Source organism: Lynx rufus, unplaced genomic scaffold, assembly GCF_022079265.1.
Source record: "Lynx rufus isolate CCGP_SWC_20201006 ecotype Redwood Valley unplaced genomic scaffold, mLynRuf1.p SCAF_8, whole genome shotgun sequence".
NCBI classification, from domain to species: Eukaryota; Metazoa; Chordata; class Mammalia; order Carnivora; family Felidae; genus Lynx; species Lynx rufus.
The window spans coordinates 98,077,040-98,092,977 of NW_025814896.1; positions in this window are offsets into that span (position 1 = coordinate 98,077,040).

Below are 15,938 nucleotides of genomic sequence, written 5' to 3' on the forward strand. Positions count from 1 at the left end.
GAAGACAACTTTTTGATCCATTTTTCAACCAGAGAACCAGTTAATTCCTTAATTTTAAATTTTCAATCTAGAATTCCTCAATCTAAAACTTTGAATCCAGAATTCCTGCCTAGTTGGCCCATATCAGTGCATTTGACCTGAATTAACTTTATTTCCCTTCCACCGTCATCCCACATTTTTTTTTTATATGAAGTTTATTGACAAATTGGTTTCCATACAACACCCAGTGCTCATCCCAAAAGGTGCCCTCCTCAATACACATCACCCACCCGCCCCTCCCTCCCACCCCATATCAACCCTCAGTTTGTTCTCAGTTTTTAACAGTCTCTTATGCTTTGGCTCTCTCCCACTCTAACGTCCTTTTTTTTTTTTTTTTTTTTTTTACCTTCCCCTCCCCCATGGGTTCCTGTTAAGTTTCTCAGGATCCACATAAGAGTGAAACCATATGGTATCTGTCTTTCTCTGTATGGCTTATTTCACTCAGCATCACACTCTCCAGTTCCATCCACGTTGCTACAAAAGGCCATATTTCATTTTTTCTCATTGCCACGTAGTATTCCATTGTGTATATAAACCACAATTTCTTTATCCATTCATCAGTTGATGGACATTTAGGCTCTTTCCATAATTTGGCTATTGTTGAGAGTGCTGCTATGAACATTGGGGTACAAGTGCCCCTATGCATCAGTACTCCTGTATCCCTTGGGTAGATTCCTAGCAGTGCTATTGCTGGGTCATAGGGTAGGTCTATTTTTAATTTTCTGAGGAACCTCCACACTGCTTTCCAGAGCGGCTGCACCAATTTGCATTCCCACCAACAGTGCAAGAGGGTTCCCGTTTCTCCACATCCTCTCCAGCATCTATAGTCTCCTGATTTGTTCATTTTGGCCACTCTGACTGGCGTGAGGTGATACCTGAGTGTGGTTTTGATTTGTATTTCCCTGATAAGGAGCGACGCTGAACATCTTTTCATGTGCCTGTTGGCCATCTGGATGTCTTCTTTAGAGAAGTGTCTATTCATGTTTTCTGCCCATTTCTTCACTGGGTTATTTGTTTTTCGGGTGTGGAGTTTGGTGAGCTCTTTATAGATTTTAGATACTAGCCCTTTGTCCGATATGTCATTTGCAAATATCTTTTCCCATTCTGTTGGTTGCCTTTTAGTTTTGTTGGTTGTTTCCTTTGCTGTGCAGAAGCTTTTTATCTTCATAAGGTCCCAGTAATTCACTTTTGCTTTTAATTCCCTTGCCTTTGGGGATGTGTCGAGTAAGAGATTGCTACGGCTGAGGTCAGAGAGGTCTTTTCCTGCTTTCTCCTCTAAGGTTCTGATGGTTTCCTGTCTCACATTTAGGTCCTTTATCCATTTTGAGTTTATTTTTGTAAATGGTGTGAGAAAGTGGTCTAGTTTCAACCTTCTGCATGTTGCTGTCCAGTTCTCCCAGCACCATTTGTTAAAGAGGCTGTCTTTTTTCCATTGGATGTTCTTTCCTGCTTTGTCAAAGATGAGTTGGCCATATGTTTGTGGGTCTAGTTCTGGGGTTTCTATTCTATTCCATTGGTCTGTGTGTCTGTTTTTGTGCCAATACCATGCTGTCTTGATGATGACAGCTTTGTAGTAGAGGCTGAAGTCTGGGATTGTGATGCCTCCTGCTTTGGTCTTCTTCTTCAAAATTCCTTTGGCTATTCGGGGCCTTTTGTGGTTCCATATGAATTTTAGGATTGCTTGTTCTAGTTTCGAGAAGAATGCTGGTGCAATTTTGATTGGGATTGCATTGAATGTGTAGATAGCTTTGGGTAGTATTGACATTTTGACCATATTTATTTTTCCAATCCATGAGCAGGGAATGTCTTTCCATTTCTTTAAATCTTCTTCAATTACCTTCATAAGCTTTCTATAGTTTTCAGCATACAGATCCTTTACATCTTTGGTTAGATTTATTCCTAGGTATTTTATGCTTCTTGGTGCAATTGTGAATGGGATCAGTTTCTTTATTTGTCTTTCTGTTGCTTCGTTGTTAGTGTATAAGAATGCAACTGATTTCTGTACATTGATTTTGTATCCTGCAACTTTGCTGAATTCATGTATCAGTTCTAGCAGACTTTTGGTGGAGTCTATCGGATTTTCCACGTATAATATCATGTCATCTGCAAAAAGCGAAAGCTTGACTTCATCTTTGCCAATTTTGATGCCTTTGATTTCCTTTTGTTGTCTGATTGCTGATGCTAGAACTTCCAGCACTATGTTAAACAACAACGGTGAGAGTGGGCATCCCTGTCGTGTTCCTGATCTCAGGGAAAAAGCTCTCAGTTTTTCCCCGTTGAGGATGATGTTAGCTGTGGGCTTTTCATAAATGGCTTTTATGATCTTTAAGTATGTTCCTTCTATCCCGACTTTCTCAAGGGTTTTTATTAAGAAAGGGTGCTGGATTTTGTCAAAGGCCTTTTCTGCATCGATTGACAGGATCATATGGTTCTTCTCTTTTTTTTTGTTAATGTGATGTATCACGTTGATTGATTTGCGAATGTTGAACCAGCCCTGCATCCCAGGAATGAATCCCACTTGATCATGGTGAATAATTCTTTTTATATGCTGTTGAATTCGATTTGCTAGTATCTTATTGAGAATTTTTGCATCCATATTCATCAGGGATATTGGCCTGTAGTTCTCTTTTTTTACTGGGTCTCTGTCTGGTTTAGGAATCAAAGTCATACTGGCTTCATAGAATGAGTCTGGAAGTTTTCCTTCCCTTTCTATTTCTTGGAATAGCTTGAGAAGGATAGGTATTATCTCTGCTTTAAACGTCTGGTAGAACTCCCCTGGGAAGCCATCTGGTCCTGGACTCTTATTTGTTGGGAGATTTTTGATAACCGATTCAATTTCTTCGCTGGTGATGGGTCTGTTCAAGCTTTCTATTTCCTCCTGATTGAGTTTTGGAAGAGTGTGGGTGTTCAGGAATTTGTCCATTTCTTCCAGGTTGTCCAATTTGTGGGCATATAATTTTTCATAGTATTCCCTGATAATTGTTTGTATCTCTGAGGGATTGGTTGTAATAATTCCATTTTCATTCATGATTTTATCTATTTGGGTCATCTCCCTTTTCTTTTTGAGAAGCCTGGCTAGAGGTTTGTCAATTTTGTTTATTTTTTCAAAAAACCAACTCTTGGTTTCGTTGATCTGCTCTACAGTTTTTTTAGATTCTATATTGTTTATTTCTGCTCTGATCTTTATTATTTCTCTTCTTCTGCTGGGTTTAGGCTGCCTTTGCTGTTCTGCTTCTATTTCCTTTAGGTGTGCTGTTAGATTTTGTATTTGGGATTTTTCTTGTTTCTTGAGATAGGCCTGGATTGCAATGTATTTTCCTCTCAGGACTGCCTTCGCTGCGTCCCAAAGCGTTTGGATTGTTGTATTTTCATTTTCGTTTGTTTCCATATATTTTTTGATTTCTTCTCTAATTGCCTGGTTGACCCACTCATTCTTTAGTAGGGTGTTCTTTAACCTCCATGCTTTTGGAGGTTTTCCAGACTTTTTCCTGTGGTTGATTTCAAGCTTCATAGCATTGTGGTCTGAAAGTATGCATGGTATAATTTCAATTCTTGTAAACTGATGAAGGGCTGTTTTGTGACCCAGTATATGATCTATCTTGGAGAATGTTCCATGTGCACTCGAGAAGAAAGTATATTCTGTTGCTTTGGGATGCAGAGTTCTAAATAGATCTGTCAAGTCCATCTGATCCAGTGTCTCATTCAGGGCCCTTGTTTCTTTATTGACCGTGTGTCTAGATGATCTATCCATTTCTGTAAGTGGGGTGTTAAAGTCCCCAGCAATTACCACATTCTTATCGATAAGGTTGCTTCTGTTTATGAGTAATTGTTTTATATATTTGGGGGCTCCGGTATTCGGCGCATAGACATTTATAATTGTTAGCTCTTCCTGATGGATAGACCCTGTAACTATTATATAATGTCCTTCTTCATCTCTTGTTACAGCCTTTAATTTAAAGTCTAGTTTGTCTGATATAAGTATGGCTACTCCAGCTTTCTTCTGGCTTCCAGTAGCATGATAAATAGTTCTCCATCCCCTCACTCTGAATCTAAAGGTGTCCTCAGGTCTAAAATGAGTCTCTTGTAGACAGCAAATAGATGGGTCTTGTTTTTTTATCCATTCTGATACCCTATGTCTTTTGGTTGGCGCATTTAATCCATTTACATTCAGTGTTATTATAGAAAGATACGGGTTTAGAGTCATTGTGATGTCTGTCTGTTTTATGCTTGTAGTGATGTCTCTGGTACTTTGTCTCACAGGGTCCCCCTTAGGATCTCTTGTAGGGCTGGTTTAGTGGTGACAAATTCCTTCAGTTTTTGTTTGGGAAGACCTTTATCTCTCCTTCTATTCTAAATGACAGACTTGCTGGATAAAGGATTCTTGGCTGCATATTTTTGCTGTCTAGCACCCTGAAAATCTCGTGCCAATTCTTTCTGGCCTGCCAAGTTTCAAAAGAGAGATCAGTCACGAGTCTTATAGGTCTCCCTTTATATGTGAGGGCACGTTTACCCCTTGCTGCTTTCAGAATTTTCTCTTTATCCTTGTATTTTGCCAGTTTCACTATGATATGTCGTGCAGAAGATCGATTCAAGTTACGTCTGAAGGGAGTTCTCTGTGCCTCTTGGATTTCAATGCCTTTTTCCTTCCCCAGTTCAGGGAAGTTCTCAGCTATTATTTCTTCAAGTACCCCTTCAGCACCTTTCCCTCTCTCTTCCTCCTCTGGGATACCAATTATGCGTATATTATTTCTTTTTAGTGTATCACTTAGTTCTCTAATTTTCCCCTCATACTCCTGGATTTTTTTCTCTCTCTTTTTCTCAGCTTCCTCTTTTTCCATAACTTTATCTTCTAGTTCACCTATTCTCTCCTCTGCCTCTTCCATCCGAGCCGTGGTGGTTTGCATTTTGTTTTCCATTTCCTTTAAAGCGTTTTTCAGCTCCTCGTGACTGTTCCTTAGTCCCCTGATGTCTGTAGCAAGAGATTCTCTGCTGTCCTGTATGCTGTTTTACAGCCCAGCGATTAATTTTATGACTATTATTCTAAATTCACTTTCTGTTATATTATTTAAATCCTTTTTGATCAGCTCGTTAGCTGTTGTTATTTCCTGGAGATTCTTCTGAGGGGAATTCTTCCGCTTGGTCATTTTGGATAGTCCCTGGTGTGGTGAGGGCCTGCAGGGCACTTCCCCTGTGCTGTGGTGTATAACTGGAGTTGGTGGGCGGGGCCGCAGTCCGACCTGATGTCTGCCCCCAGCCCACCACTGGGGCCACAGTCAGACTGGTGTGTGCCTTCTCTTCCCCTCTCCTAGGGGCAGGATTCACTGTGGGGTGGCGTGGCCCGTCTGGGCTACTTGCACACTGCCAGGCTTGTGATGCTGGGGATCTGGCGTATTAGCTGGGGTGGGAAGGCAAGGTGCACGGCGGCAGGGGGGGCAGGCTTAGCTCGCTTCTCCTTAGGTGATCCACTTCAGGAGGGGCCCTGTGGCAGCCGGAGGGAGTCAGATCGCTGCCGGAGGTTTGGCTCTGCAGAAGCACAGAGTTGGGTGTTGCGCGGAGCGAGCAATTTCCCTGGCCGGAGCCGGTTCCCTTTGGGATTTTGGCTGGGGGATGGGCGGGGGAGATGGCGCTGGCGAGCGCCTTTGTTCCCCGCCAAACTGAGCTCTGTCGTCCGGGGGCTCCGCAGCTCACCCTCCCTTTGTCCTCCAGCCTTCCCGCTTTCTGAGCAGAGCTGTTAACTTATGACCTCCCAGACGCTAAGTCGTGCTTGCTGTCGGAACACAGTCCGTCAGGCCCCTCCGCTTTTGCAAGCCAGACTCGGGGGCTCTGCTTGGCCGGCGAGCCGCCCCTCCGCCCCGGCTCCCTCCCGCCAGTCCGTGGAGCGCGCACCGCCTCGCCGCCCTTCCTACCCTCTTCCGTGGGCCTCTCGTCTGCACTTGGGTCCGGTGACTCTGTTCTGCTAATCCTCTGGCGGTTTTCTGGGTTATTTAGGCAGGTGTAGGTGGAATCTAAGTGATCAGCAGGACGCGCCGTGAGCCCAGCGTCCTCCTACGCCGCCATCTTCCCAGCTCCCCCCATCCCACATTTTTAATATCTATCCCATGTTACCCAGATTACTGTCTGTATAAATTAGAAACATCATGTAGTTATTTTGATGTGTAAGCACCCTTTCTCATAGATGATACTTCCTACCTCACCTTTGGGATCTGCTGGTACTTAAGTTTAGATGTAGATCTGGAAACAATGCGGGGTAGTGGGAGTGGGTCATAATTAGAAACAACAGTGTCTGAAACAGATGAATATAAGGGAAGGAAAAAAATAATATAAAAACAGGGAGGGGGACAAAACAGAAGAGACTAATAAATATGGAGAATAAACTGAGGGTTACTGGAGGGGTTTTGGGAGGGGGATGGGCTAAATGGGTAAGGGGCACTAAGGAATCTACTGAAATCATTGTTGCACTATATGCTAACTAATTTGGATGTAAATTTTAAAAATTAAAAATAAAATTAAAAATAAATAAATAAATAAATAAATAAATAAATAAATAAATAAAAAGAAAAGAAAAAAGAGTAGAAACAACAGTGTCTGGCAAGGCCAGGGGAGACCATTACAGACCTTCAAACAAAATAGAGTTGACTTCATCAGACAAAGTTGGAGAGTCTTCTTCTATAGGCAAAGAAGACTCATCAGAATTTAGGGGTTGTTTTATCCCTCGCTTCATTGGGATCTTCACATATGTCTTCATTCCACATTTCAGGATGTCATTCCTTCTCAATCAATAACTTCACTTTAACAGTACATAATTTGCAACATTGGGGATTCAACCTGTATTATAATTCAGCCACATGCAGGATGAGACTTTGGTTTTGGCCTTCAGAAATCTCAGCCTTGGACGTACAAGAAATAAAGGTTTCTTCAGGGCAAATTTTCAGGTGATTTACACTGTCAGTTGGAAATTTGAAGTCCTGAGCCCCCCCCCTTTTTTTTCTCTCAGCGAGAGAGAGAGAGAATCCTAAGCAGTCTCCACCGTTGAACGGAGCCCAACACAAGACTCAATCTCATGACCATGAGATCATGAACTGAGTTGAAATCAAGAGTCAAACACTTAACTGACTGAGCCACCCAGGTGTCCCCCTGACCTCCTTCTTTATATTTCCCAATTTCTCCCACACATTTAGGAGTAACCAGCCAATCTCACTATACGCCTCAGTTTACTAAAATGTTCTAAGGTATCAAATGCTTGAACACCCAGAACCTTATCTCCTATGAATATTTGATCTGGAGTATTCATTGGTATATGAATTACCACATATCAACATAGATAACCAGTGCCCTTTGTACCACTAGAAATGGAATAATTAGTGTCTTTAAATCTAATTATATTAGGTAAACAATGTCAGAAACCCAGAACCAATTCATAAAATTTTACTTTAAATTCTGTTACCCCAGAACCACTCTTGGTAACAAAATCTGCATCAATGAGGGTTCCACTGGAGAAAGAAGCGGCAGGATTACGTGGACTGTACCCCACACCCTTACACATCCCCCACAGAGCAAGGGATCAGCTTACTCAACTGGTGATAGATTGATTATAGACAGATGATGGATAGATAGATAGATAGATAGATAGATGATAGATCTGCAGTGATAATGTAAATATCATCCAAATGGCAAAAGGTTTTCTGGAAATAGAGACAACCCCCAAAAAATTAAGGCAGACTTTTGGTAAGTAAACAAAAAAAACAGAAAATAAAAAAAAATATATATATATATATGTATGTGTGTGTATATATATATATATATATATATATATGTTGACAGTGATGATGTTCGTGATGATCATAGTGAGAGAAAGAAATTTTGTAGGATAATTTATTCTATCAATGGCCTTTCTGACAATAGGAAAGGTAGATACTATTCAGTTTATCAGTGATGATGAAGAGGAAGGAGATCTCCATGCAAACAAAATAAAAATACATACACGTGGAAAGAAGGCACACAGAAACACTATCTTTACCAATAATGTTGACTTTTAATGTGAAATCATCTACAAAAACAGAAATACTACTGAATACAAGAGAGCAAAAAGGAATGTTTGAAATAAATTATTGTGTAGTGCCTGATTTTCGTGAAACACATTAGGCAAAACAAGATAGTAATATCCTTTTCATTCTTGCCCTTATTACCTTGACAATAGTCTCAGAGTAGCATGTGTAAAATAATGTACATTAACAATGGCTCATAACCTGCATGTATAAAGTAACATAAATAAATATATTGCAGACATTATTTCCTCTGTCTGTTTCCTTTTTTTAATGTTTATTTATTTTTGAGAAAGAGAGAGAGAGAGAGAGAGGGACACAGAGAGGATGACAGACGATCTGAATCAGACTCTGTGCTAACAACAGCTAGCCCTATGTGGGGTTGGAACTCAGGAACTGCAAGATCATGACCTGAGCTGGAGTCTGGCGCTCAACCGACTGAGCCCCTCAGGTGCCCCTGTCTGTTTCCTTTTGACACTATATTCTTCAATACACTTTATTCATAACTATGCTGTTTAAGTCAATTACATGATTTCTCATAGCTTGTCCCTTATCAATGACGAAAATATGATTGTGAGTTTGTGAGTGTGGGTTTGTGCCCTATTAGTACTTTGAAGGTAGGAAAGCTGTGTTTTATTTCCTTGCTCTCCTTTTACATTCTAATCTAGCATTACTCGGGTGTATAACAGGCATCCAAATAACATATGTTGAAGGTATTTGGATTTTATGTTGGTTCAAAAGATACCTGGGATTCACAATTTTCAAATGTTTCTTTGTTGTGAGTGCCATATAAAGTTTTTCTACTTAACCAGGCATAATGCCACTCTGAAAACATCCCTAAATTGGCAGTGCAAATTAGAGTAAAATAAACACGTGTCCTCATCCCCAGCATTAAAACAAATCAGAGACTGCATAATGTAATTAGGCAGCAACATGACAAGGAATTTATTCAACTCTATATTCTTTTCCTGTTTTCTTTGTTTCAGTTTCAGTGTTTGAGAGTGAAATTCTAGTTTAGGGTATAATATACATGTGGGGGACATAATAGAAATTGATATTATACTGTACATTCTGTAGGTTGACTTAAATAGTTGGCATGCTCAAATAACATGCTCAGAAATTCAAAGCTCAGGTATTATGTCAATTTGTTTTAAATGAACTTTTCTTCAGGAAGTGTCTATGTCCCTCTCAGGAGAATTTAAGAAAATGAGACACAAAAACAAAACAAAACAAAACAAAACAAAGCAAACAGCAATTAAACACACACACACACACACACACACACACACACACACACAAACCCAAAAACCTGTAAAACAGAGTAATTTGCTTCATCTCCACCGAACTGATGTGATTATATTTAGTAAACACCTTGGGAAAAGAACTTGGCAAGCCTTGCTGAATTAGAAATATACTACGTGGTGCCTCACTGGGCTTGGTTAGCATCCAGGTTCCCATGGAAACTGAACTATGTCACAGTTTAAATAAAATTAATCTAATGCTTCCAACATAAACAGGACTTTGTACGAAATTAGACATGAATATGTTGTTATATGTGCTTCATTTTAAATGATAGCCTTATGTTGATTTGCAAAATGATATTAGCACATAGCACAGAGCCCCTTCAAAAGAAAATCCATAGTGATAAACAAAGGGGATAAAAGTCAAGGTGGATTCCAGGGGATTTTATTTTATGAATTTAAGGTAAATTAAATTTATGAATTTAAGGTAAACTGTGCAGTAGATGTACAGGGATAATTTTAGTGTGTTGCTTAGCTACTAATGTGTGCATACAGTGATGTTTTCCAATTAAATGTTCTTTTGCCCCAAATTTCTCCTCAGAAGAGTGGAGTATGTGGCTGGCGTACATTTCATACCAAATTCCTCACGACGTTTTTGTTTGTTTGTTTGTTTTTGGTTTTGGTTTTTTTATGATTGGTATTGTAGAAATAAGAGAAAACTTGGGGCTTGTGCAAACTGCACTAACTTTTCCTCATCATCATAATCTGTACATTTTTTACAATGTCTAAAATGTTTTTGAATATACTATCTCATAGAGTTTGCCTAACAACACAGTGAGAATGATACAACTATATTTTCTCACCATGTATGGGAAATGAAACTGAAACTGAAATAAATTAGTTGCCTACCTCAAGTTCGCAAAATTAAAAAATTAGTGTTGGGGCACTTTAAGTGTCCGACTTCGGCCCAGGTCATGATCTTGCGGTTCCTGAGTTCAAGCCCCACATTGGGTTCTATGCTGGCAGCTCAGAGCCTGGAACCTGCTTTGGACTATGTGTCTCCCTCTCTCTCTTCCCCTCCCCTGCTTGCTATCTCTCTCTCTCTCTCTCAAAAATAAACATTAAAAAATTAAAAAATTAAAAAAAATTAAAACAATTAAAAATTAGTGTTACCTAAAATAGAAGGAAGTTATTCTGATTTCAGATCAGTAGTGTTTTCAGCTTCTTATCTGTGGGAACTTAAGTCAGTCAACTACAAAGTTTAGAGGCACCATGGTGATGAGATACAAAGCATAATATTTTTGTAAAATACTAAGGGCATAAACAAGCCAATAGAATAAAAAGTGAGGAATTTTGTTAAAAAGCCAAGTTACTATAATCTAAATCCCATAACAATGCCAAGAAATTTCTTAGGTTTATAAATGTTGTAAATATTTGTTGATTTAGCATTACTGAAATGGTTAACTAATGCAAATTAAGTAGCTTAGGTTTACCTGATGTTCTATTTCTTATTTATTGAATTTAATCTATTTAAACTTGGGTCTCTTTGATTTCTCATTGTTTTTGAATGTAAGGTTTCTTCTATGTAGTGTTGGTGGTTTTATGAAAATTACTTGGTAACTCATAGTACATGTAATTTTGTTGCTCTTTTGTGCAATTTTGGTGAAGTTGAACACAATTTTATGTATTTCTTGGCCATTTAATACCTTATTTTATACAGTGGTATTTAAATCTCTTATCCAAGTCACAAGTCTTACATCTTGAGGTTTTCATGTGTTGCCAGTATCTTCTTTGAACTGGTAGATTACTTGTCTTTATCTAATTGGATCTTGAATAAACAGAAGCTCTTACTTTTAACATACAATTTATTCTTTATAGTTAGAACGTATGTTTTATTATTTAATTATTTCATACTTTGTCATGAGTCGGCTGGTCATATATGAAGGGTCTTCTTTTGAAAGTGTCTGTTTTATAGCACTGTTCTTTTTGTCTGTTTTCTACCAATACCCAATATCATAGTGTCTTCCTTAGTGAAGCTATAAAATATGACTTATAAACTTATAAATATGACTTATAAACTTATACATCATTTGTAACATAAAGTATTCCTCTTTATATGTGTGTGTGTTTTTATGTTTTTTCGTGTTTCATTTTTCATTAAAAAATCAGATTTCTTTGCCCCATGAAACAATAACAACCCAAACCTGCTGATATTTTGATGGAATCCCCTGGGTTAAGAGAAGATTGGTATCTTTACAATACGTGATTTTTAATTCATGCACATGGAATGTTCTGTTTTTAAAATCTTTCTCAATTTCTCTTAATAGTAGTTCACAGTTTTCGGGGCGCCTGGGTGGCGCAGTCGGTTAAGCGTCCGACTTCAGCCAGGTCACGATCTCGCGGTCCGTGAGTTCGAGCCCCGCGTCGGGCTCTGGGCTGATGGCTCAGAGCCTGGAGCCTGTTTCCGATTCTGTGTCTCCCTCTCTCTCTGCCCCTCCCCCGTTCATGCTCTGTCTCTCTCTGTCCCAAAAATAAATAAACGTTGAAAAAAAAAAATAGTAGTTCACAGTTTTCAATATAGGAGCCTCCATGATTTTTATTAAATTTATTGCTTTATTTTTATGTTTGTTGCTATTTTAAATGATCTCTTGAAATAATCACTTTTTAAAGCTCTGCTGTCTGTAGTCTGTAGATTTTTAAAAACTATATACATGAGCATGCCTTCTGCAAGTAATGATATTCATATTTTACTCATATTCATATGATATTTCATATTTTTTCTTTGAAATTTCTTAATGCTATTTACTTCCTGGCTTTATTGCACTGGATAGGACCTGCAGTAAAATTTTTTGTAAGTGAGACACCATCATGTTTTATTCCCAAACTCAAAGGAAACACTTTCAACATGTTAGCATCAAGTATGAGGATTACAGAAGGTCTTTTTTGTTGTTACTGACATCGACACCTTGTGGTACATGACCTCTGAAATGTTTCCTGATGATCCTTGCTTTCTGGTATTCAACCCCTTGTGTAATCTGCGGCCCTTGTGTGTTGTTCATTTGTAATGAATAGACAATACCAAGATGATGTGTGGGATGTCACTTCTGACAGCTCACCTACTCTTGAAGCCTTTACTCAGCAGGAAATAAACTGCTGTGTTTTGAGTACTCCTATGGGAAGGAGTCATGGTGAGAAACTGATATCTCTGGTCAACAGCCAGACAGCTGGGACTTTCCAACCAGCAGTGTGAGTGAACATGGAAGCAGACAGTCCCTAGTCAAACCTGGAGTTGACCGAGATCCAGCAGCTATCTTGACTGCAGCCTTGTTAGGGACACTGCATCAGAGGCATTCAGCTAAGCTGTACCCAGATTAATGGGCCACAGACCCTGTGAGATAACGTGTGCTTTTGTTTCAAAATCATTATGTTTTACGGTAGTTTGTCAAGAAGCAAGAAATATCTAATACACGTACTTCATTAGATTAACAAAGCTTCCTTTCTTTCCTAATTTACTGAATGCTTGAAAGTAAAAATTGATCTTGAAATTTATTGATGGATACTTTCTCTCAACTGATATGTTAGTATGTTTTTCTATTTTATTCCATTAATATAATGTGTTACAATGATTAACTTTTAGTGTTCAACTGCACTTTGATCCTTACAATAAACTTAAATCAGTTAAAATATTTTATTTCATTATATATAATTATATGTATATTTATATATGTTGTATATTAATATTTTGTTTAGGGATTTTGCATCTGCATTTATTTGAGATTGGACTAAGACTTTCCTTTTTAGTACAGTGATAGGCTGGTGTCATAAAATTAATTAGGATTTTTATCTTTATATTTTCTTTAGAAAAATTAGGTTTATATTTGGCATCACCTGTGAAACCATTAGAACCTAAAGATTTCTTTGTAGTTATGTTTTTAACTATGGAATCAGCTTATTTCTCTTTTTTTCCTTTTAAAAACGTTCTTACTACTTTGTTATTTTTTCCATGAATTAGTATACTTCTAAATGTTTAAATATTTTGGCATAGAGGTGGCCTATGCTTTTTATTTTTGTCTTTTTAATGTTATTTGATCTATGTGGTAATGAATCATTTTCATTACTGATGTTCAATGTTTGAGATTTGTTTTCTTCATCATTTCTAACAGTTTTTATTGTTTACATTAGTATTTTAGGCATATGTTAATTCTATTTTATGTTTTTATTCTGCTTCATTTTGTTTTATTTTTATACTTCATTTTTTTCTACTTTCTTTGGATTATTCCTCTTACTACCAGACCAAAAACAAACAAAAAACCAAAAAACTTAGTTTATTGATTTTCCAATCTTTGTTTTCATATTATGAATCCATTCAAATCTATTTCCTTGCAAGCATAAATTTAGCAGCACTCCACAAATTTTAATACGTAGATTTTTTTTTCAATTTACTACATCTTCTAATGGCCTTAATGAGTTAATATTTTACCCATGAGGTATTTAGTACATTTGTAAATTTCCAAGAATATTAATGTGTTTGCACTTTTGTTGTTGTTTTGTTTATTTCCAGTTCAACTATGTTTGTATTATTTCAGTGCTTCAAAATTTCTGAGTCTGCTTTGTGGCTCAGCATATGGAAATGGCTTTTAAATATTTGATGTGGAAATGAAAATAATACAGTTGTTAGTTTGAAGTTTAGTGCAAGTTTTCTTAGAATAGATAAGTCATGATTGTTAATTGTGTTGTTACAATTTTTCATAATTTTATAAAATCATCCTCTTTCTTTTTACTATCAGTAACAAAGATAACTTTATAGCCACCACTATGGTTAGTCAATTTGTTCTGTAAGTTTTATTAACTATAGGGTTGCCTGGGTGGCTCAGTTGGTTAAACATCTGACTCTTGATTTCATCTCAGGTCATGATCTCATGGTTCATAGTTGAGCCCCGCCACCAGGCTCTGTGCTGACAGCATGGAGCCTTCTTGGGATTCTCTCTTTTCCTCTCTCTCTGCCCCTGCCTGGCACTTGCTCACCCACTCTCTCTCTCTTTCTCTCTCTCAAAAATAAATAAACATTTTTAAAAAGTATTATTAAGTATACATCTTGCCTTTTATATATATTGATTTTTTTTAATTTAACTTTTCATTTTTTTAAGTTTTTATTTAAATTACCATTAATTAACATACAGAATAATATTAGTTTCAGGTGTACAATTTAGTGATTCAACACTTAGACACAACACCTAGTGCTCATCACAACAGGTGTACTCTTTAGTTTCCATTGCCTATTTAACCCATCCCCCACCAACTCCCCACTGGTAACCATCTGTTTGTTCTCCTTAGAGGTTTTGTTATCAAGTACATTCTTCTTTACAGTTAGATCTTAATTGTAAATTAGAGCCTTTATCACCATGAAGTGACCCTCTTTACCTCCATTATTATTTTTTAGTCTTAGAGATTACCCTATATTATAGTAATATGGACATACCATCTTGATTTTTACTAGTATTTGAATGGAATATTTTCCATTCCTTTATATTCAATATTACCATATCCTGATAATATATATCTAGCATATAAAGAACATAAAGAGCATATATTAGCATCCTATGCCCAATTTGCAATTTGTTTCTTTTAATTGAAACCTTTATGCCATTTACATTTAAAAATAATCACTCAATCAAACTGCAAACAGTAAGATAATTGGAGACTAAGTAGCAGCCCATGTGAGCTTCTCAGGAGGTTCTGTGCATTTCTCTAAGTTGCACTTCATTATACCCACCTAATCAGGTGAACTCTGTTTGGACTCCTCCAAATATTCTTTCACATCGAAAATTTTTGCCTGCCAGGAAGCTGATTGCCTCCTGTTTGTTTGTTTTAGTGACAGTATTCAGTTAAATAAGAAATATATTTGTAAATGACTACTTTTTAAGCTGAACAGACAAAAGCTAGTGCTATGGATTGTCTGTTTATTTCCTCCTCATGAATGGGATTAATGTTTTCATAAAACAGGCATGACAGATTCCTTTCCCTAGCCCCTTCTACAAAGTAAGGACACAAAATCTACAATCTACAACCCAGAAGCAGCCTTTCACCAGAACCCAACCATGCTGGCACCTTAATATTGTACTTCCAGCTTGCACAATTGTGAGAAGTAAATTTCTGTTGTTTAGCAACTACCCAGTTTACGGTATTTTGTTATAGCAGCCTGAATGGATTACAACTAGCTTCATAACAAAGGTATTCTGATTATTTGGAGGCTATACTTTATCTTGTTGAAACACAGATTTGTCTGTTGTGTGCATTTTGCATGCATCTCTAATTGTCCTGAGCATTCAGCATACCTTTTTAAATAGCCTCAGAGTCGCTGTGAGTTGTTTGGCTTTCCTACCAGACAGTGCTATCTTTGCAGGTACTGGAACATTGAGGCATTTAACAGTGGGTAGTGGAAATCACTTTAATACAACATTCCTGTGTTTATCTCTCTGCTAGAGTATAAAACAAGATATATTAATGTTATATGAATGGAAACTCCACTTTACAAGAAGAATTCAAAGTAAAAGAAGAGTAGTTAAAAGGGTTGTTTTTTTGTCTTTGTTTTTTGGAGTACTTCTTCATTATATTT